At 42.2% G+C, this 24,213-nt stretch overlaps 1 protein-coding gene across 4 annotated transcripts in view; it reads left to right on the forward strand.

Moving 5' to 3' along the window:
• The window catches only part of LOC146398708 (uncharacterized), a 389,742-nt gene that overhangs the window by 180,661 nt on the left and 184,868 nt on the right, over nucleotides 1–24,213 (forward strand). For 3 of the 4 annotated variants that reach the window (XR_014819879.1, XR_014819880.1, XR_014819881.1), the window contains one exon: nucleotides 7,128–7,305. The gene's annotated coding sequence lies outside the window, so the exon portion shown is untranslated. Of the gene's footprint in view, nucleotides 1–7,127; nucleotides 7,846–24,213 lie in introns of those variants that run through there. The other variant, XM_084982271.1, reaches the window with a different exon arrangement.

The following is a 24,213-nucleotide window of genomic DNA, read 5'->3' on the forward strand; positions in this document are numbered from 1 at the left end:
TCCTTTGGGAGTCAGTGCCTTTTCCTAGGAATCCATGGGGGCAGCTGGATCAGTGGAGGTGGGCGGCAGGAGGGGAAGGTCAATGGCAACCATGTCCCAGAACTGGAAGGTCTGGTTGGCTCAAAGGTGGGCTTATAGGAATGAAGTGAGCATGATGGATATGAAATGGTTCAAGCAACTTATCACAAAAGAGGCTATTCCTGAAAGTCTAGACAGAGTAAGATACACCCCCACTCCTCTTCCATCTGCGTCCTTGGTTTTGCAGTCCTTTTCAGTACGATGCTTTGCATTGTACATCTTAGGCTGAAGTTGGTACATGAGATGAAAACTATTTATTGGCCTAGTGAAAATACCCTGTTTTCATCTGATGGTATATCACTTACAGCTACCACAAAATAAAGGGTTTTTTCCCCACTTTGTTTTTAATAATAGAAAGTGCAGTTGATGCTTATTTATTTGGGGGATGAATTTCTTTTTTTGAGTCTATGAATCTCTATTCTTTTATTCTTCCAGTTGACCTATTTTGACTCTTGTCTGCTGATGAGCATTGCATCTATAAACATGGGTCATTGAAACAGAAGGAGATCAAACTTCACTTATTTAAATGTGGTAGATGCTGTGGCAAATACAAAATGAAAAGTTTTTGGAAAATAGGATGGAGTTATTGGATCATTAATTTCAATTATGTTGCTACCTATTAGTACAAATAATTAAAAGTTGGCTGACACAGGACCTTAACAAGAGACACAAACGTCTTTAGTGGTAGCTCCTCACAGAGCTTGCCTTGCTTATAAGCAAAATATTCATTTTAAGTAACAGTATATCTAAAGATCTGGTTGTGATCAGCAATTAAAGTTTATTATCAGTTAAAAGGTTAATTCTTTCAACAGCTAAAAGGATATATCTTAAAGTAGGAAGTTTATGGCAGAGGGCACTATCTCACTGGGTATGCAGGGTAATGACCTCATTAAAACCAGAGTGTGAGAGAGGTTCACTTTATATTACACCAAGGTCAAAGGCAAAGAGATAGACAAAGTGTAAGAAGAAGGCAGTTAAGCAGAATGCTCAACTTGACGTGTTATTATTTTTCTATATTTTGCACCAGAAAAACTACCAGGTGAAGGAGACAAGTTGCTTTTCACCATTTAGGACCAGAGGGGAAAAAATCAAGTTGTGTGATCTGGAACCTACAAGATTATAGCTGCCGTGACTTAAGCAGAAAGAAGCCAAGAGCTCTTATTGACTTATTAATGATTAGTTTATTTTTTTTTTCATTTTGATTTAGGGGAGAACAGTTATTGAATACCTTCTGTGCCAGGCACTGCTCTCTGGCGATTTTCATCTGCTGAGTTATTCGATTCTTCTAATAAACTTTGTGATTACTGACAAATGAGAATATTTTTTAGAAACATCATTAGTAGATGTCATCAGTATTGATAGTAGATGTAGTCAGTGTTGATCAAATGTGGGAATATTGATTATAATTATGCAGATAAAGATCTGAGGAAACAAAGAACAGAGAGAGAATGGACGCAAATGACTTCAGGGTGCTTTCCTTGACATCAGACTTAAATCTAAACACATGTGCAAATTGTTTTTGATAGTTCAATATAGCAAGATAGCTAGTTGGTGATAATTATTAGTTTAATTCTCTTGTAGGAGTATTAGCATCCCCCTGTTTTGACTATAGACTCTCTCCCTCGCAATCTGTCTTGTAAATATGTATTTTCAGCAACAAGGGAAACCAGGCCTAGTGATTTTAATATGTGCCCACAAATTCATTAACATTCTTCCCTTCAAAAAGTAGAGCATCAACATTGTTAAGCATTAGAGAAATTCAAATTAAAACTACAATGAGGTACTACCTCACACCAGTCAAAATGACCATCATCAAAATTCTACAAACAATACGTGCTGGAGAGGTTGCAGAGAAAAGGGAACCCCCCTACATTGTTGGTGCAGATGTTAATTGATGCAGCCACGATGGAGGACAATATAGAAATTCCTTAAAAAACTAAAAATAGAACTACCTTATGATGCAACAATTATACTCCAGGGCATGTATATGGAGAAAACCATAATTAGGAAAGATACATGCACCCCAGTGTTTATTGCAGCACTATGTATAATTGCCAAGACATGGAAGCAACCTAAGCGTCCATATGGATAAAGACATGGTTATCCATATGGAACCTTAGGTTGCTTCCATGTCTTGGCTATTATACATAGTGCTGCAATGTGAAGACACCTAAGAAGCCATATGGAGAGATTCACATCATGAAGAACTAAGGCCTTCCAAGAGTCAATGAGAAACGGAGGCTTCTTGCCAATAGCCTTTTGAGGGCACCATCTTGTAAGCAGATTCTCCATCCCAGTCAAGCTTTCAGATGACTGCAGCCCTGGCTCATATTCTGACTGCAACCTCATGAGAGACCTTGAACCAGATCACTCAGCTAAGCCACTTCTGAATTACCTACCCACAGAAACAGTGAGATTAAAAAAAAGTTTATTGTTTTAAGCCACTAAGCATTGGATAATTTGTTACACAATCAGCGATAACTAACTGATAGACCAAGAGAGATGACATATGTCAGCACAAATTAATCTATGCTATGGGAAGGAAGTCATTTGTTTTGTTCAAGAAAATAGAGTCTAAAGTCAAGACTGCATGCTTTTGTTTCAGCAGAGAATACAGTCTGAAGGAAGCAAGAGTGAGGGGAAAAGTGAAAGTGAGGCACGGAAGAGAGGAAAAAATTCAAAGTGGTGCCCAACAAAGCTGGCCACAGTTTCTCAAGATGATGCAGTTGGTTGCCCAGTCAGAGGGGATGTCGTTAGAGAGGTGGGTGGGTAATATGGAGCCACTGTGTCTTAGCGTAGTCAACTGGGGAGGAAGGGAGAGGAATTTATCTGCTGTTTTTTTGTCTGTCTTAGGTCAAAGTACCTCCCATGGGACATGAACTCCTCACATTCCTTAGTGGTACTATTTCCTCACTCTAGATAGCCATTGGAAAAGACCTTCCATGGGTCTTAGTTGGATCTGGGTACCAGAACTGTTGTTGCTCTTGCAGTGATGTATGCGATGGAGCAACCATGAAGCCTGAGTCTTATCCCTCCAGAGAGGCTAACAAAATTGATAGTGTTAGGAGATGAGAAGAAATGACAGTGGAAGTGTGTGTCTTCAGTGGAGCCATTCCAGCCAGGAGAGGAAGCAGGCTGAGACCTGGGGTCCGATGGGGCTGAGTGTATCTGGGACGATACATAAACTGGCCACGTGTCCAGTTCAAGGCACATGGTGTTTGTGTATGAAGACTGGTACATTAGCTTATTCTTGCTAAAATAGCATCTTGTAGTGAGTGAGTAGAAGTTCAGGCTCTGGAGTTTGAATCTCACCTCCTATGCTGATGGGTTATGTGACCTTGGGCATGTGGTATAACCTTTGTGGGTCTCAGTTTTCTCATCTTTACAATAGAGATACTAGTAGCACCTGTCACCTGGGAAGTTTAAATGAGTTAATAGATACATGGTACTTGCGACAGTGTCTGACACAAAGTGCTAGATAAACGTTAGCTGTGAGCTCATATTACTGCCTACTAGGAGCTGTTCATGGGAAGAACAGTCAGACAACAGCAACAACATAAAATGTGAAGCTAAAAAGTGGACAAAACACCTATAGGGAATGCAGGTCAAAGCTGAATTAAGGATTTTGCACACAAAAGGCAAAGTAAACCACTGAGTGTTTCTCTTACCTTGTAGCCAGGAATGCAGTCATGGTACATTCTTATGGTTATTTCTGTCACCGTGATGGCTGATTGGTTGAAGGTATGGAAACAATAACCCATTTCTTAGCTACCATCCACAGGCCAGGGATTAAGTTTTTTACATGTTATCTGATTTATACACACCAGCCCAGGGAAAAGCTCACATCTTTCCTGCTTTAACTACATACTTGGACTTGAGATAATGTCTAGTTCAAAATCCCCAAAATGAAAAGTGAAGTAAAGAAATAAATAGGAATCAGGGTAGATTTCCAACTTGGCTTAGATGACACAGCTCTCTGTCTGAAGGGAGCAGAGGCAATAATGAGGAAACAAGGTTGATAAAAAAAAAGTCGGCCTCCCAGTCACATCTGGAAAACTGGAGGCTGGAGTTGGGAGTGAAGAAGAAATCACCTATGTCAGTTCAACAAATATTTCCTGCCCATGCTCACGACATGCCAGGCATGTTGCTAGATTCAGGTTCTACAAATATGAGTGACAAAAATCCTCGACCTCTGTGTGGTTTAGTGGGGTGTGGAAGACTGATTTTAAAAATGACTATAGGGAGTTCCCGTCGTGGCGCAGTGGTTAACGAACCCGACTAGGAACCATGAGGTTGCAGGTTCGGTCCCTGCCCTTGCTCAGTGGGTTAACGATCCGGCGTTGCCGTGAGCTGTGGTGTAGGTTGCAGATGTGGCTCGGATCCCGCGTTGCTGTGGCTCTGGCGTAAGCTGGTGGCTGCAGCTCCGATTAGACCCCTAGCCTGGGAACCTCCATATGCTGTGAGAGTGGCCCAAGAAAATGGCAAAAAAAAAAGACAAAACAAAAAAACAAAACAAAACAAAATGACTATAATTCCATGACGAGTTAAGTAGCAAACGTGTGTAGGCGTTTATAGGGACTTCCAACCATGAGAGGATGACCGATCATCTTGCTCTGTCATCAACTGAAATGCTCATCAATATGTAGGAAATACTGTCTTCAGATGTTTGACGTAGGCAGCACAAGGGGTCTGAATAAGGGACACAGACAGTGTGAGTCCTGTAGTTGTCCCAGATTCTTGCCTGAAAGCACATTTTGGACCTTGGTGCAAGGAGAGGAAACATAAGCAGAGCATTCTGGTTGCACCGAGCTGGGAGGACAGAGGAGGAGGAAGCTGGTGTTTGCAGAGCAGGTGCTGGAGGAACAGAGTTGCTGAGAGAAAGAGCTGCAGAGATCTGCCTGGGATGCTCTTGATCTCTGGCTGGCCACCAAGCCGCATGCGCACAGGCTGAGCAAAGGACAACTGCCAGGGGCCTGTAACAGAATAATTCCCAGAGCTGACCTAGCGCCCAGGGATGTTTAATTTCTGGCATGCCTCAGAAGGAAAGCCACAGAATAAACGCTACCCTACCTGCTGTCGTAAAGTCTAAAAACAATCTAAAGGATCAAGCTGATGCTGAGCTTAAATACCTGTACAAACCAACTCGACACTCCTTAAAGAAGATAACAAAATCCAATAACACAATAGATACAGAATCCACCATCTAATGAAAAAGTATTGAACATGAATAGTAGAAAAAATGTGGCCCACGGTTAGGGCAGAAATAAGGCAATAGAAATGACAAAAAAAAATAGAAATGACAAAAAAAATAGAATTAACAGACAAGGAGTTCAAAATTGTTGAGGTAAATATGCTCAAAGATTTAAAGGAAAACAAATATAATGAAAGTGAAAATTAAAGATATAAGAAGAGCCACGTGTTCTTCTTAGATGTAAAGCTGAAAAGTACAAGAGCCTGACATTTTAAAAATTAACTATTTTAAGTGAATTAATCAGACTTACCAACTGATTAGACGTAAGAAAACTCAAAGAACTTGATGACAGCAAGGGAAACTATTCAAACTCAAGCCCAGAAGACAAGAACTTTAGTAATTACCACAAACCTATGCAACGCATATCAATATTATACCCATTTTAGAGGTGAGGAAGCTGAGGCAGGGAGAGATGAAGAACATGCTAGAAGATCACACTGTAGCAAGTGTGGGGGGAAAGGGGGTTGGGACATAGGGGTGAGAGAATGAATGTGGAGGGGATTTGGGAGAAATTAGAGAGAGGGAGTGTTCTGTGCCCTCTATCTTGCCCAGCAGGAAAGGGAGAAATGCCATGTGGACTGAAGGAAAAGCCCAGATGGAGAGCCCTGGAAATGCAGAGGGCTTTTCTTCTTCGATTTTAGTTTCCCCAGAGTTGTTAGTTAGAAAACCATGTCTATTTAGCAGAGAGCTAGGCAGGTTCTTCTCTAAATGTCCCTTGCCCCCTTCTGAGCTCTCTGTGTGATGTGAACCTTAAAATATCCTCTTGGGGAGTTCCCGTTATGGCTCAGCAATTTAAAGGACCAGACTAGTATCCATGAGGATGCAAGTTCTATCCCTGGCCCTGCTCGGTGGGTTAAAGGTCCTATGATGTAGGTCACAGATGTGGCTCGGACTCAGCGCTGCTGTGGCTGTGGCGTAGGCTAGCAGCTGTAGCTCCAATTGACCCCTAGCCTAGGAACTTGCATATGCAGCAGGTGCAGCCGCCCCCCTACCCCCACCCCGCCCCAAATCCTCTCAGGCGCCCTCCCATTGGCAACACTGGTGCTGAAGGAATGGGAAGGGCAGGGCGGCCCTCCTGCCTCCTGCTGCTGTGGCTGCTGGCGTGTTCCTCCTCCTCCTGCTCTACTTTGGTCTCTGTTACGCAAACCTCAGCTGTACGGATATATTCTCACACAGTGGCTCCAATGGCGAAGGCCATCCCTGTGTCACGTGGTTCCTTCTAAACCCAGAGGAGGAGAAATAGATTTTCTATGGGATTTTTTTTTTTCTCAATTCAGGATTTATGTGTTTCTCATTTGAATGTTTCTAAAATCTGTACATCAGAGCATCTCAGTTTTAATCTCCCTATTCCAAATTGCTCAGGGTATATAAAAATCTATTGCTCCTTGCTCTCGACTAAATCGTGTCCCCCTCTAAATTCATCTGTTGGAAGCCAAACCTCCAGCACGACAAGGGTGCGGAGACAGGCCCTTTAGGAGGTAATTAATTAAGTTGAAATGAGGTCATAAGGGTGGGGTCCTGACCTGGTAGCATTAGTGGCCTTATAAGAAGAGACACCAGAGACCTCTCCTTCTCTCTTTTCTCCTCTCTCAACCCTCGAAAATGGAGTCCCCCCCCCCCACCTCTACCTCTTCTCTAAGGGGGAAACGAAGGATCTGTAGCCAGTGGAGGGAGAAATCAGTGACAGGAGGTGTGTTGGGGTCTAAGACTTGTGCTTCGACCCATCGCATGTCACTGAATCATCACCACGAACCCCAGTTTTGGAAGCAACTTCTCATCGTCTGCTGTTTGTTTGCAGCTGCCGCCCCCAGGGTATCTGGCGCATCCTGCTGTGTCTGTGGACGTTGCTATGGACCTTGGAGGCCCGCAGAGATGGATGCTGTGGATAAATGTCATCTCCCCTGAGTGCCAGTTGGCAGTCTCCTCTGCTGTGAACAACGTGCACAGGCCGCCGCTGACAGTCCCGTGACAGAGTGGTGAGTGGCGTGAGACAGCCGTTTGTTTTGAAACTGAGCTCAGTGCCACAAATGCTTTGTCATCTGTTTAAAACGGGTGCTGCTTTGGTAATCAGACTGTCAGTTCTTCAAGGGCAGCGCAGTGGCACACACCTACCGCTGCCGTTCACCGTCAATCTCAGTGGCGATGGCCATTACCAAGCATTCTCTGGGTGGCACCGAACGGGGTAGAGACCTAGATGAAACAGAACTGCCAGATGGACATAGAAGGAGAGGAGGTGAGGGCAGGAGACAGGTGCTTTTAAAAATAATTTCTAGGGATCTCCTGTCGTGGCCCAGCAGTAACAAACCTGACTAGGTTCCATGAGGACGTGGGTTTGATCCCTGGCCTCGCTCAGTGGGTTAAGGATCTGGCGTTGCCATGAGCTGTGGTGTAGGTCGCAGACGTGGCTCAGATCTAGTGTTGCTGTGGCTGTGGTGTAGGCCAGTGGCTGCAGCTCTGATTCGACCCCTTCCTTGTGCTGCATGTGTGGCCCTAAAAAGAAAAAAGAAAAAAAAAAACTTTCTAGGGGTTCTGGCTGTGGCACAGCAGGTTACTGATCTGGCTTGTGTCTGTGGAGGTGCCAGTTTGATCCTACTGCAGCTGTGGCATAGGTTGCAGCTGAGGCTCAGATTTGATCCCTGGCCCCAGAACTTTCGTGTACTGTGGGTGCAGCCGAAAAAGAAAAGAAAAATTTTTTTCAAGGGCAGAAACTCCTCTTCAGTTAGCTAGGGGCTATGACCTTCCAAAAATCACATGCAGACTTTGTGTCTGTATCCATGTTGCTTTCTTTTTCTGATTCTTGAAGCTGTCTGTAACTCATGAAAGGCAGAGAACTCCTGCTTTAGCAAGAAGAGCCGTGGATTCTTTGCTTGTCGCATCTGAATGCAGGTGTTGCTTGCCAAACTGGAGCAGGCTGGCATGGTTTCCAGTTCCAATGGCAGAGAGTTTACAGAGTGGCAGGCTCAGTTTCTACTGGAACCAGAGATGGCTAGTGTTTTAAGATCTGTGACAAACCTAAGTGAGCATGGTTGCCACCCTCAGATGGGTTATATCTTGTGGTGTCTTGAACCCTATGGAGCAAACCTCGAGGCCCATTTCAAGACTGTACTTTTAATATCTGTATAATCTATGCAGCAATACACCGTATACATAAAAAATCCCATTTAATTTTTTTTAAATTGTAGTTGATTTACAATCTTCTGTCAATTTCTGCTGCACAGAAAACTGACCCAGTTATACAAATATATACATTCTTTTTCTCATATTATCTTGCATCCTGTTCCATCACATGTGATTGGATATGGTTCCCTGTGCTATAGAGCAGGACCTCACTGCTTATGCACTAAATGCAATAGTTTTCATCTGCTAACCCCCACACACACATATGTGTACTTAAAAATATGCACTATTTCATATATACGATACCTATATATTGCATACATTAAAATATCATGTATATAGACACTTCATGTACATATGTATAGACACACATGTATACGCTTAGAAAATATATACCATAGCTATATACTCTATACATAAAAATACAATGTATATACTTATATTCACTTCATACATACATATATACGTACAAACATATATCTCAGTAAATATATACTATTATATACATTATAGCTATACATAATATACATAAAAATATCATGTATATACTTATATACTTCATACATATACACATACAAATGTATATACTTAGAAAAGACATACTATTTTACATATACTATAGCTATACTATAGACATAAAAATACCATGTATATACTTATATACACTTCATATATATATACACACACACATATATCTTAGAAAATATATACTATTTTATATATACTATAGCTATATACATAAAAAATCAAGTATATATTCATACACTTCATATATATAATATATATACACACAAGTGTATATACTTAGAAAATATATATTATTTTATATATACTATAGCTATATATTCTATAAATTTAAATATCATGCATATATGTATACAATTCATATACATATGTACACACGAATGAATATCCTTAGAAACAGTCTAAATGCTATTTTGTACATATTATATATTCTGTAATATTCATATATTCTAATATGCTGTTTTGTACATACCATAGCTATATACATAAAAATACCGTTATATACTTATGTACACTTTACACACACACACAAATATATGCTTAGAAAATTACGATTTTTGTGGACTCTTTTTTCTCCTCTTTTAATGGTTTCTAAACTGTGCACAAATTTTCTGAGAATTCCATATCACTCTGTGAAACCGATGGGTTTGGACTTGGCTAGAATGTCTGGCAAAGGACAGAAATGTGAAGTAACCAGGTCAGTCACCTCTTAGGTCTGGGACAGAGCCTCTGCTGCCTCTGCCACTGCCGTTCTTCATTTACGGGACGGGGCCAGTCCTCTTGGAGCCGAACGTTTCCTGGGACAAATATAAAATGACACAGGAAGTGATGGCGCTTGAGTTCTGCCGGAGCGTGAGCGTGTGTCACGTGTGGTGTGAGAAGTTATGTCTCCTAAGGACCATCTTTAACTCGAGCAGCATGTCCTGAAGATGTCTTACAAGGGCAATCAAGATCTAGCCAGGGGGCTAAGTGGGAGGAAGTTATAACGTACGAGGTGAGTCTTTGGAGACTCTGAAAAACCCATTAGCGGAGAAGTTATTAATGTCTTTTTTTATGCAGCTATAGTGCAGAGGCAGACCCCAAAGAAACCAATCCACGTTATGAAACATTTCACAGAAATCCATTTTTAAAAATAGGAGAATGCTATAAATGAAGTCTTGAGGTGGGAAGTGAGTACGTGCCTGGCCTCCTGGGCCGGCAGCGGATTTTCTAAAGAATAAAGGGAAATTCTTCTCTTAGCCTTTACTTTGAGACAAAGAAATTGAACGAAATCTCCTCCTGTAAAATTTGATTATCTTTTTTATTTTTCTTATTCTCATATTTAATTTTCTTCCTTTCTGTCTTGTGCTTTCCTTTCCCAACCCTAATACCTTCAGGCCTCTGTTAACGTGAATTTAACTTTTAAAATATCAAATTATTAAACCTTCGTTAGACATGGACGTGGTGTGCAGTTAAGTGAGTTCCTCTAAGAATAGACTATAATGGCGGAATATAATGGTAGAATATTCATCCGTGAATACCATGCCTGAGAATTATTGTTATTATTATTTTTTCTTTTTAGGGCTGCTCCTGTGGCATATGGAAGTTCCCAGGCAAGGCGTCGAATTGGGGCTGCAACTGCCAGCCTACACCACAGCCACAGCAATGCCAGATCCAAGCCACATCTGCCACTTACACCACAGCTCACAGCAATGCAAGTCCTTAACCCACTGAGCAGGGCCAGGGATTGAACTCGCATCCTCATGGTTACTAGTTGGTTCCATTACTGCTGAACCACAATGGGAACTCCCCATGCCTGAGAATTATTATCAGAAGGAATAAACTTAGATACTTTTTCTTCCATAGAGATAACAGTTCTGCATTCATTTGCATCAGAGCAAGAGCTCTTCGTAAACAGAACAGTGACGAATTTATCTTTATCATATCCCTATCTTGTATAGCACAGACGTGGTACAGAGTCAGTGATGAACAAAATGCTTGTCAGATGAATATACTCTAAGTCCATGAAAACTTTGGTTCAACCATTACCCAATCAGAGACTTCCTTCTACAGCCCAGACCCTCTGCCAACTGCTGGATCTTCTGAGATGTGGTTCTTACCTTCAACAACCTTAGGGTCTGGTGGGGTCTGGGGAAGAGGGGGCCACTCTGCCAGTGGTGGGGTCAGGGAGAAAGAGGAAATTCAAGCAGGGGCTCGCCAGATGGACAGAGGAGGTGAGCATTCAGGAGAGAAGGGCAGCAGGACCAAAGGTGGGAGGCGGGGAGGGTGAAGCCCAGGGTGTTTGGACACTTAACTGGCCAACATTCCTGGTGACCATGGCAAGGAAGTGGGTGAGGACTAATGCTGGGAAGGGCTCTGTGTGTATGTATGTATGTCTGGGTTACCTTGTCGTACAGCAGAAATGATCAGAGCCTTGTAAATTAATGATACTTCAATAAAACTTAAAAAAAAAAAAGACTAAGGTTGGAGACGGTGTGTGGGGCGAAGGACCTGATGCTTCTGGAACCATGGCCCTGACACCCTGCATGTTCCTCTCAGATAATTGAAGGCTCTAGGAGAGCATCTTTTTAAAAAATAATAGGCACACAGATGCCACAGAGGTGCACGAAACAAAGGATGGGCTTTAAGCAAATGCAAATATCTTTCTTGAATCCAGTTTTCTCAAGGCCCTGGGCACAGTGCAAAAAGAAAAGTGATAAAACCAAATAAATATCACAGATGTCAGAAACCTTCGCTTGCATTTGTTTAATGTCATCCCCGTTCTCGCTACGTGGTTTATGCACCTATTACCATCTTTAAAGGCAAACCTCGAAGGAAGTATCCTTGGGAAGGAGCCTGTTAGTGACCAGCACGTGACGTCTTTGTTTCATGACTCATCCTTACCCACTCACCCGGGCCAGTTATCTTGTTCCTGGTTTTCACATGAAGAAGTCATCAGGCCAGCGTTTAGCTGTTTGGTCTTGGATAAATCACTAGTTATTTTCACTTGTTACCAAGGAGTGTTGTTAAGAGGTGATCCTTCCAGCTCTCAAATTCTGAGACAGTAGCAATTTCGTATCTGATCCTCCTTTTTCTTTATCCTTTCTTTTCATCTTTTTTGAACTGGCTAATTGGTCTTATATTCCAGTTTTGGTTTTCTTCCTCTCTTCTTTGTTTCTCCCTTTTTTCCACTTCCACTTTAATTTTCTCTGTCGGGCACAGAAAAAAAGAAAAAGAAGAAAGAAGCAGAAACCTCCCTTTGGTTACAACTGAAGGTAAAGCGCAGAGAGGAAAGAGATGATTTCTAATCGTTTAAACTGTGTGGAAGAGTTTAGAGAGGATATTTCTGACTCAGTTGAACTTTAAGCCTTACTAAGATTTATTAAGAATCTGATGAAAGCCGTTTCCACCTCCACTCACCTCCTGCACAATTTTGCATCTAATAACAGAAAACCATCTTTCTCCCCAGACCCACTCAGGGACCGCAGGTTACGAACTCTTTGCATATCGGGGAATCAAAAGTGCTCCAGTGATGGAGATTGTCCACGCATATGTCAGGTTCACTTTAGGCTCAGCCTGCTTTCTTTTTTCCTCTTCTGCTTTTTCTAACGCTCCTCCATAACCTCCAGCCCTCACCTGGGGCAGTTCTAAGTTTTGTCAGGTGGCTGTTGGAAACAGTGCGTGTGCCGTCCTGTGTGCTGCTTGGAGAAGGGCCATAGCCCCTGCTGCGGGCCACTCAGCTGGGAAGGGCCTCCTGCAGATCTCAGGCTGCTGGGGAAATGCAAACCAGGTTGCTGGGCTCATCAAGAGGAACAGAATAGCAAGCAAACACGGCTAGGAGGGCAGCTCTGGGTGGAGCTCCCCGAGTCCACCCGTTTCATTTTATGAGATACCCTCAGTTGTCTGCTCTGCATTTTCTAGGGTGATAAGCCAGAAGTCTCAGATTCTACTGACTGTGTGGAAAAGAGGGACACGGCTAGGGCGGACGTGTGGACGTGATCTTTGGCACAGCCATGATTCCTCTGATGGTCATGGGTTAGATGAAGTTTGCAACCTGTGGACTGAGCTATGGAGAGTCCACCAACAGGCTGTGCTGGAGTCATAAGCATGATAGAAGCATGCATGCCTGTGTGTTAGTGTGTGTGTGTGTGTGTGTGTGTGTGTGTGTGTGTGTGTGTGTGTGAGACTGACTCATCCATGAGCTAAGTTCTGCCTCTGCTAAGGAAACTAGATAAGCTTTTCTTCACATTTATTTATTTATTTATTTTTAGGGCCGTACTTGGAGCACATGGAGGTTCCCAGGCTAGGGGTCGAATCAGAGTGTAGTCACCTGCCTAGGCCCGAGCCAAGCAAGGCCGGATCCGAGCCACATCTACAACCTACACCACAGCTCACGGCAACGCTGGATCCTTAACCCACTGAGCGAGGCCAGGGATTGAACCTGCAGTCAGATTCGTTTCTGCTGAGCTACGACAGGAACTCCCCTTCTTTATTTTTAAATCTTCAAGTTAAGAAAAAGAGAGCACTTCAGACATTGAAATAGCAGCCAACATCGCTGAAACACCTGGTTCATCAGGACAACTTTTAGGAGACAAAGATTTCTGTCTTCAGAACAAAAGGCTTTCATTTCGTGACTTTGAAATGTCAGCTCTCAGCATTGCTTGCATCACACCTCCTAAGGCTCAAAATATTGCAAACAGGAAAGCAAAGTCATTTTCTGTAGAAAGAGCACCCTTGCGAATGCTGCCTGTCGTAAGGTCTGGGGGTTACTCCTCAAGGGTTTTATGATATTATGGTTGAGAGGAGATTCTTTTTCCATTTTTCACCCTGGAGAATGGTATGATTCATATTCATTCTGCAAGTTTTATGCTTTGATTTTTGAATGAAATAAGAGTTCCCATGAACAGACTTGTATTAGAAGGGAGGATTCTGAGAGGTCAAGTGTACTCCTGTTTGGGCTATCAAGGGACCTCCTGTAGGGACGGTTTGGGTTTGGGGCCATTGAGGATTTTAAGATGGTTCTTTAAGACTTCCTGCTAAGTCACCTGCAAGTTTGGCTGGAGGAACCATTGATTTGAGTCATCAAAGATTTTTTTTTTATCTTGGTAACTGCTTCAATTTCAAATGGTCACCACCTCTGCTAGGAGCACAGCTATACTAGCAATGTAATAGGAATTACAGATGGGGAAATATGTTCTTATTTCCTGCCACTGCCTTGTTTCTTTTCCCAAGACGACTTTGGGTAGTAACCTGCTGTTAGCCGGGCTGGGCAGTCATATTAGTTTCCTATCGCTGCTGGAACAAATGACTGCAGGCTTAGTGGGTCAAATAAAATACAGATCTGAACTTTGGTAAGGAGACACTTTATCTGAAAAGGTTATTGCAAGGGGGATGAAGGGGCCATTGAGACAGGGAAAAAAGTCTCTGGCCATGGAGGTGCAATCATCTCCAAGGTCAGGCAGAAAAAGACTTCTCTTGGAATAAGGAGGAGTGAACAAGGTTAGAAATCTAGAACCAGATGTGACCAGTGGGATGAGCAGGCAGAGAGTAGCATGTTAGAATAGTGGATCAAAGAAGGTTTCTCCCTGAGGTCACCCTATTTTCAGGTGGGAATATTAAGTCAGGCAGTATGTTTTGAGTCAAAGTTCAGTGGCCTGGAGGAAGAAGAGCAACTTAACTGATGTTTGGGTAACAAGCGTTTTGTTTCACTCGACAATGTGGACAAAACAGCTCAGCTGGGGAGCCCTTGTTGTGGCTCAGAGGGTTAAGAACCCAACTTGGTGTCTGTGAGGATGCAGGTTCAACCCCTGGCCTCCCTCAGTGGGTTAAGGGTCTGGTGTTGCTACAAGCTTGGATGGGGCGTGACTGTGGCTGTGTAATAGGTCTGTAACTGCAGCTCTAATTTGACCTGGGAACTTCCATAGGCTGCAGGTGCGACTGTTAAAAAAAAAAAAAAAGGAAAAAAAAAAAAAAAGAAAAAACCCAAACCTGAAAACCAAACAGCTCAGCTAATTATTTTTGAGGCAAAGAATGGCGACTTGGAGGGCCAGCATCTGGCCTTGTGTTAGGTGCACAAGGGGGCATCAGTGAGTCGTGCCTAAGTCTGGGGGGAAGTGGGGTTTTTTTGCAGTGAGGCACTTTTCTAAGTTCAAAACAGAAGAGCAATTTCTTTTTTTACTGATTTTTTAAACCTTTTTTTTAACAAATTAAATACAGTTGATTTACAATGTGGTGTTAGTTTGGAGTATACAACATAGGGATTCAGTTATACATATATGCATACACATAGTATTTTCCAGATTCTTTTCCACTATGGGTTATTACAAGATACTGAATGTGGCTCCCCTGCTATACAGTAGATCCTCATTGTTAATTTTTTAACATTGTTGTGTGTATATATTAATCCCCAAATCCTAATTTCTCTCTCCCCACCCCTCTCCCCTGCCACCCCGCTATCCCCTTGGGTAACCATAAGTTTGTTTTCTATGTGTGTGAGTCTATTTCCGTTTTGTAAATAAATTTATTCATATCAATTTTTTAGATTCCACATGTAAATGATATCATAATGATATCATAATTTGTCTTTGTCTGACTTGCTTCACTTACTATTGATCATCTCCAGGCCCCTCCATATATGCTGCAAATGGCATTATTTCATTCTTTTTTATGGCTGAATAATATTCCACTCTGTATATATACCACATCTTCTTTGCAGTGAGCCATTTCTCCAAGCTCAGAATGGTAGCGTGATTACTTAATGTTGGCTGTTTTCCAGGATCTCAGGCTTCAGGTAAAATTGGACATTGGAAGTGGCTTAAAACAACACACATTTATTATCTTGCAGTTCTGGAGATCAGAAGTTTGACACAGGTACCACTGGGTTAAAATCAAGGTGTTGGCAGGACTGTGTTCTTTTCTGGGGTCTCCAGGGAAGGACCTGTTCTCACTGGTTTTTAAGCTTTGGGAGGCTGCTATGTTCCTTGGCTTGTGACTCCTTTCAATCTTCAAAACCAGCAATGGCTGGTAGACTCTTCCTCATGCTGCATAACCCTGACACTGACCTTCTACCTCTCTTTCACTTGGATAATCTCCCTGTGTTAAAGTCAACCAGTTAGCATCTTGATTCACTTTGCCAAATGTATTCTCAGGTTCTGGGAAGTAAGACTTGCATATCTCTGGAGGCCATTATTTTGCCTAGAATTGTACATATGTTAAATAATTCTAGAAGGCACAAAAAGCTCATCTTGTCAAATACTACTTTTTAAAAAATGTTATTGATACATAGTTGATTGATAACATTGTGTTCATTTCTGCTGTACGACAAAGTGATCAGTTATACATACACATGTAGACATATATATTTTTAGATTCTTTTTCATTACAGTTTATCACAGTATATTGACTGTAGTTCCCTGCACTCTGCGTTAGGACCCTCTTGCTTATCCATCCTGTATGTACTAGTTCGCATCTACTAACCCCCACCTCTCAATCCTTCCCTCCCCCTCCCCTTTGGCAACCACAAGTCTGTTCTCTCTGTCGGTGAGTCTGCTTCTATTTTTTTATTTTTTCTTTCTTTTTTTTTTCTTTTTGTCTTTTGTCTTTCTATGGCTGCACCCACGGCATATGGAGGTTCCCAGGCTAGGAGTCTAATCGGAGCTGTTGCTGCTGGCCTACGCCAGAGCCACAGCAATGCCAGATCCGAGTAGTGTCTGCGACCTACACCACAGCTCACAGAAATGCCAGATCCTTAACCCACTGATCAAGGCCAGGGATCGAACCCACAACCTCATGGTTCCTAGTCAGACTCATTTCTGCTGCACCACAGTGGGAACTCCTGTTTCTATTTTGTAGATAGGTTCATTTGTGCTGTATTTTAGATTCTACATATAAGTGATATCAAATGGTATTTGTCTCCAAATACTAGTTTTTTAAGTACTTAAAAAAATTTTTTTTTGGTTTAAAGTAGTAGCTCTCAAATATTTTCATCTTGGGTCCTTTCTCCACTCTTAAAATTTCTCGAGGATCCCAAAGACCTTTTGTTTATGTGGGTTCCATCTCCTGATATTTACTGCATTAGGGATTAAAACTGAAAGAATTTAAACGTATTTATTTGTTGAGTCATTAAAATGTCTGTCATAAACTCACTTAATACAATTAACATTTTCATTAAAAATAACCGTATTTCCTAAAACAAAGTTTTAGTTAGAAAGGTGGCATTAGTTCAAAATTTTACAAATCCCTTTAATGTCTGGTTTGGTAAAAGACAGCTGAGCCTCATGTTTGAGTCTGCATTCATCTGTTCGATATGCAAGTTGATTGAAGTATACAAAGAACATACAGCCTCACGCAAATGCATAATTGGAAAGCGGGGGTATTTTAATAGCCTTTACAGATAATCACAGATACACTTCTTTGATAGCACACCAACATTTGACAAGTGGAAAGTGGGATTTCTTGCAGGTTAATTGCAATGTGGACTAGGGAAGCACAACCAGCTTTTTGTGGTCTCCTACTATAAAACCCAGTGGTCTTGCACTTGGAGTTGATCTTTCAGCCATGAGTGACTTTATAATAGCATTCACTGATGATTGGAAAACCCTGATCTGCAGAGTGATGAAGCTCTGCCAGTTGTCCAGTTTTGAGTATAGCATCAAAAATCCTATCTGTTAATATCACTGTGAAGTTCACCAGAAAAATCTTTAGGTATCGGCAAGCTCCACCAGCAACACAAGTTCTCTGGATTTCTCCTTTTCTCTCGAAAGGTCAGATGTTATCCCTGGCCTTTTCCCCTGTGTCGACACTGGCACTCCTGGTACAAAAGCAATGGTGAGTGGCACTGCTGGTATGATTCAGAGCAGAGTCACAGCCGTGACGGCCACATGGAGTGGCGGTCATGACATTCCTCGCCACCTTTCACTGACAGTGAGAGCAAAGAGACAAATCCAGTTTCAGTTAAAGGGGTTCAGGATGAAGCAATAAAAATCACTCATTTTATTAAACATCCACCCTTCGGTGTTCTTTTTCAGATGGCTTCTAATGAAATGGCCGCATATGTACATTGTATTGCTGGTCTGTCCTGAGCCAGCAATGGTGAGGTGGTAGTCAGCGCTGGGGTCCGACTGGGCCAAGCCCTTGACCAGGATTCATGGCACTAGGTGTCCGTGATGGGCCAAAGAGCCATCTTCTTGGAAGGAGTGAAGGATTGTGTTGACATTGTCCTTGGTGGAAGTGGGTTTGAAAGCATTGCAGGTGACATTTCTATATGGAAACTCCTCTGAAAGTTTGGGTTTTCCAAATGAAAAATGACTTTTGAGCTAAGGGGGCCTTTTTTTTTTTTCTTCCATTTTTTAATTGAAGTATAGGTGATTTACAATGTTGTGATAATTTCTGCTATACAACAAAGTGATTCAGTTATACATATGCAGACCTGCTCCATAGCACAGGGAACTCTACCCAATATTCTATGATAACCTATATGGCCTTTTTTGTGCTTTCACTGATGTCCACTTAGTAGTTGGACAAGGCTGCAGGGCACTGGTGGACGCCACGAGACTTAGGCACTTGCTATGGCCAGTCTATCCAGGAGGCACATGCTGCTCCAAGCAATACAGAAATGCAGCCCCGAGGGAGTGTATTTATTCCAGCAGCCAGGTGTTTGGGCCTCAAGACCTCATCAGGAACCAGAAAAATAATACTTTCCTATTTGTCTCCCTTCAACTGATCTGAAATTCTTCAGGCATTATCTGTGAATGCTGAGCCTTAATGCTGCCTTTCAAACTAATCAGCTAACAGGGCAGATGTGCTTGTCTCCTGTGAGTCTCTCATCGTTTCAAAGTGCCAGTTTGTAGTTTTAATATCTTCTCAAATGTCAGGGCTCTGGCATGATGCTAATTTTAGTCCCTTTCTATCATTCCCCCATTGTTTATAGAAACGGCAGAAACATTCCCCTTGCTCAGTCAGGAGATGCTGGGTGTTTCTTCACACGTGTCTTAAAGTTCTGAATTCATCTGGCTTCTGCAAGACTTTTTATTTATTTTTTAAAACTCAAGGGAGATTATCAACAAGAGGCATTTGGTTCATTGCTGTGAGCAGATGTTGGAAGAGCAGGATATGCTCCGTTGTACAGGTTTTTCCTGCTTTCCAATTCTTCACTATTGTGAAGTCGCAAAGTACTATTGAACTGTCATTAATGAGCTGCTTGGCTTATTGAATGCTATGGTGTGCCTGTAATTTGGCTTAATCAAATAGTGCTGCTTTATTTCTTCTTATAGCTGGAGGTCCACGATGGTCTGGTGGTTTTGTGATGTCCCAGGTCCCAGCCTCTGTCCATTTTCCCTCCCACTCTTACCTTATGACTTCTGTCTTCCTTTTGCCTCATGGTTGCAAAGTGGAGGCTCCAGCTCCAGCCTCGTAGTCACTCTCCAGGCTGGGGGAAGAGGAGGAGCCAGCAGCCTACTTCCTTCAGAGGCCTTTCTCTCTTCTGATTTGGGAGAGGATGGTGTCTCCAGGGGTTTCTGCCTACATCATTTGGGCCAGAGCTATCTCATGATCCTGTTCCCCACCCTTGCATGTCCTGCTCACACAAGGGGGGTGGTGAGATTGTGCATTTCCAGTAGGACGTGTCTCTGCCCTAACCAAACCTGGGATTTTGCAATAAACAATTGGGGGAATATTTAGTGTTCAGTCCGCCCAAGATAGTGCAATCTTGGTTAAGCTTGAGGTTAACCCAGTTCTCTTCTGAGTCTCCTGATCAAGCCTTCCTTCTTCTGGCCCCAACTTTGAGTAATTTGTGTTCCAGTTTCTGATACATGCTGCCCTTAATGCTCAGTATTTTTCCAATTAACCTTATGCCATTTCTCACCCAGGGTTCTTAGCAGGTGGCATGTAACTCTGTACAAAACCCTCCCTTGTCTTGATGCCAGCTTCAAGGCTGTGTGTTACACTGTGCCAACAAGATCCATGGGTCCTCATTTTGGAAACTGATTCACATTCCACGTTTGTCTCATAGCCACGAGTCTCCAGTTTTCTAGCCTCTGTTTCCATTGTCATCCTCAGTATCTGGATTTTTTTAATGAGATTTATCCCCTCAGACCTTCCATCTCATAAACCTTTTTTATGAGATTTATCCCCTCAGCACTTCCACCACCCATTCTGACGTCAGTTTTGTTCTATGGACCATTGGAAAGTTATGCATCCCATGACCCATAAATACCTCTTAGAAAGTCTCAAAAGCTTTAAGCAGTGGTCCTCCCTGGAGATCCCAAGGAGAGCTCGTGCTCGGTGTTTTCTCTATGATGTGCAGAGCCCCTGAGTAAGTACACTCTAACCCCCTTCCCTGAACTTAATGCACTTCCATCGTCAAGGGAGCCTGAGAGAGGCTCAGATGGAGGATTTTCCCTCTAGTCATTGCTGCGGTTCAGGGAGGACTAAGGCAATGAGTTGGACAGGAAACCTGACTTAGTAGTTTTCTTTCCAAGTCGGATGACTGCTGGGAGAAGTGGAGGATTCTGGACCTGGAAGGGGATCTGGACAGTGCGGATCAAATGCCTGAGTTTCTCAGATGAGGATGCTTAGTTTGGGAGCGTGGGTTATTAGAGATCATGTTGGAAATCAGGGCAGATCTAGGCTTAGAATCCATGGTTTTTTCATGCTGGTTGTAGGGCTTTGTTCTTACATTAATTTTTGGGGGGAAAGTTTATCTTTCTATGCCTGTCCCCTTCACTTAGGAAGCTGGGACTACCAAAAGCCTCTTAGCTCAAAGAGCAGGGGCTATCTCTGAGATGCCCAGCCCGACCCCTGCCTGATACCAACAGGGAGAATCAAAGTTTTTGTGAAGACGTTAAAGGATCTGAATTAAATCTTATCTATTTTTATCCCCCCCCCCTTTCTTTCTTTTTATGGTCACACTTTCGGCATATGGCAGTTCCCGGGCTAGGGGTCAAATTGGAGATGCAGCTTAGGCCCATGCCACAGCCATGGCAACACCAGATCTGAGCTGCATCTGTGACCTATGCCGCGGGTTGCAGCAATGCTGGATCATTAACCCACTGAGCGAGGCCAGGGATCAAACCTCCATCCTCACGGACAATGTGGAGACAATGATGGGTCCTTAACCTGATGACCCACTATGGGAACTCCTAAATCTTATATTTTCTATCATTTTGAGCACCTAATTCTCCCCTCTTTCTGCATTTAAAAAGTATTTTGTTACTATACATTACATCATCGCGATTGCTTTATGTAATTAAACTGGAAGAAAAAGAAGTGTTGCGGCTCAAAGGAACATCATCAGAAATATGTTTCATTGACTTTAGTGACTTGCTTTATCTAGTGCAAAAGTTTTCCAGTATTCAGAGAGATCAGTTACATCCCAGATTTTCTTAATTGCACTTTACTCTTGAGTGCAATTAAAAGCATCAGTGCTGGACCATTTAATGCTCGTATTCTAAGGTTTCATGGGCAAATCCTATGGATGGAGTTTTATGATTGAGAGGGTGCTTTTAAAACATCCAGAGACCTGGTCCCCCTTCCTTTCTCTTTTTTCTTTTTTCTTTTTTTTTTTTTTTTGGCCTCACGCATGGCATGTGTGTGTTCCCAGGCTAGGGATCAAACCTATGCTATAGCAGCAACAATGCCAGATTCTTAACCCTTTGAGCCACCAGGGAACTCCTGCCACTTCCTTTTCCTATACCTTCCTGATTCTGGATTAATTGGTGTCAGGCATGTGCTGGGCATTGGCATCATCAGAAGATAAGGAAGCAAGTAACAGTAATAGCAGTAAGATAAAATGCCCAGCTAATGCTAAAATGAAGTTAGGACAGAGAGAAACATTTTGTGTGTTTATCAAAATATTGCTTAAATTGAATTAATCAGTTTTCAGGAACTTTGACACACATTTTATTTTGCCATGTGAAATATTAAGCATAGGTCATTTAGCCTGATTTATCTGAAGACATACTTATGATATCCCTGGTCAATTTACATACTGTACTCAACAGTCTTATCTACAGTCATGGTTTTGTTATAACTGTCCTTTAGGGCAAAATTTTCCATCACACCCTGTTGAGGGAAGGCTGGACTGAGAAGCAGAGATGGTCAGATTTCATGTGTCATCAAATTATTCAAACCATTATTTAACAAAAATAATTAGTTCTCTGGCAGATAATGATAGTTTCCCCTCAATATCCATTCTCTTTTCTTCTTTAATCATAGAACTTCCGAATGCTAGCTGGGCATGTAATTTCCCAAGACAAAAATGAAATTCCCCAATCTCTTTCACAGCTGGTAGGACCATTTGATTAAATTCTAGTCCAAGCGATGTGAACAGGAGCAGAAGTAGTATAGGCACCTTCCAGGAAGCAGCCTTAAGAGGAGGGGGCCTGTGCCTTTTCCACGTCCCTTCTGGCTCCTTGCTTCTGGACGTGGTGCTAGAGCCGAGGCTTCCGTCTTGATCAACAAGATCACTGCCATGTGGTGAGAATAGGCGTGATCCTAGCCATGGTGGAGCCCTTGCACCTTGTCTGCGTGAGAGAGAAATCAGCCATTTCCTGCTTCAGCCGCCGTTATTCTGGGCTTTCTGTTGCATTACACTCAAAGCGCACTTATCACCCATTCTGAACTATAGTTGGATGTGGCAGCCCTGATTGAGGAGGAGCACGTTGAACAGAGGGTCTAAGTACACAAATGGATTCGGAAAACATCAGGACGCTAAGAAAGCCCTTTGACACCGCTGATGCTTGTTCAGAGTCCCTATCCTTCATCCATTCTCCGCTCTGTTTTTACTATATTTTGGCTTCTCTAGTTGTCTTAATTTTTCCCCTTCCCATTCTGATGAGTTATAATCAAAGGTGGCAAAATCAAGGGGCAGAGAAGGCAATAAAACCTGCTTCCTCGAGTCCATGAAATTGCTTCTGGAGGGGTCTCAGATTCCACTTCCTCAAGGCCCACACCTGTCCTGTGAGTCCTGAGCACAGGTGTCTCAAGTATAAAATTATTAATTGAAGGACTGGGATTGAAGGGGAACAGAAGTTTTCAAAAAAGGCTCAACATGTGAGTCGCTAAATGGAAGGACACCCCTGAGATTTTAGTTCATGACATTAGTGATTGCACAGTGGTTTGAGAAATCAGAAAAATTGTGTATCGAAAGCAAAGGGATATGTAATACGTACATACGCAGGGACCAATATCTAACTCATTAAAGATATCGAAATTATATACACCCACGGCAGAAAAATAATCAGATTCCAGTGCATCATCAAATCATTCCCTTGCCATCATTGTACGGATACCAAATGGCTATGATGCAGGTTGATAGACTTAACAGGGGGAAGGAAGACCCAGGAGGTGTCTTCAGTACCATTCAGATAGTTATTCAAGCTTGTCACCTGCTCATCTCCACTGGTTGCCATGGAACTTGGTACAGGTGATAATCTCAATTTATATAGAAATACTAGATGAATGAATGTACTACAGAACATGTTTGTCTCCGAATTTATAAAAAGATTGAAGTCAACAGAGTGTTCAAGATGAACAAAAATGTGTTAAAGAGTAAGAAGCCCGGGTTATATAAGAAATCATAAAATTCACATTCCGTTTGGAGAAAGTTTAAGGCAGGATAATGGTTTCAAAGCATCTGTTGACATGAAGACCTGAACAAAATATTATGAATTAAGATGCGTCACAGATTTCTTGATTTACATGAGACGAAGTAAACTGGAAGACTGCACGTGGTGGAAATAAAAAATAAGGAAAGGATTTTACTTTGAATTTTAAAATTTAAAGTGATGAATCAAATTATTTTTACAGTGGGTGAGTCACAGTATGCTGATTGATTTGAATCCATGACTGAGGTAAACGGTTTCTTACAGAGAAAAGAAGACAGTAGAAGCTATTTCATTGAGTCAACTGGATATAGGCTCAAGTTTTACAAATACATGAGAAACTGCAAAAATTCTTCTAATCTTTGGGAAAGTCAGAGTAATGGTTAATTAGAACAGGAATTTGTCTCTGTAGTAAAAGATGATCTTGACAATAGATGGAAATAATGGAGTTTCTATTCTAAGAAACTTTTTCCCCAAAGCAATCTTGCCTTTCCTGGGACTAGGTAAGCAAATTTTGAAGATAATTCCCTTTAGACTCCCAAAGAATGGTGAACTCGTGCAAATGAAGAAATCTCTGTTTTAAACTCTCAGATAAGGAAGCGATAAGGGTAATGGGCTTGAGGAAAGGCAAACATCTCGATTGCACCTTGGATTTTATTTTAC

This window comes from Sus scrofa, chromosome 11, assembly GCF_054392235.1.
Source record: "Sus scrofa isolate SSC_HxYL_T2T_F1_AM1 chromosome 11, Sscrofa_HxYL_maternal_Yorkshire_Landrace_v2.0, whole genome shotgun sequence".
Lineage (NCBI taxonomy): Eukaryota > Metazoa > Chordata > Mammalia > Artiodactyla > Suidae > Sus > Sus scrofa.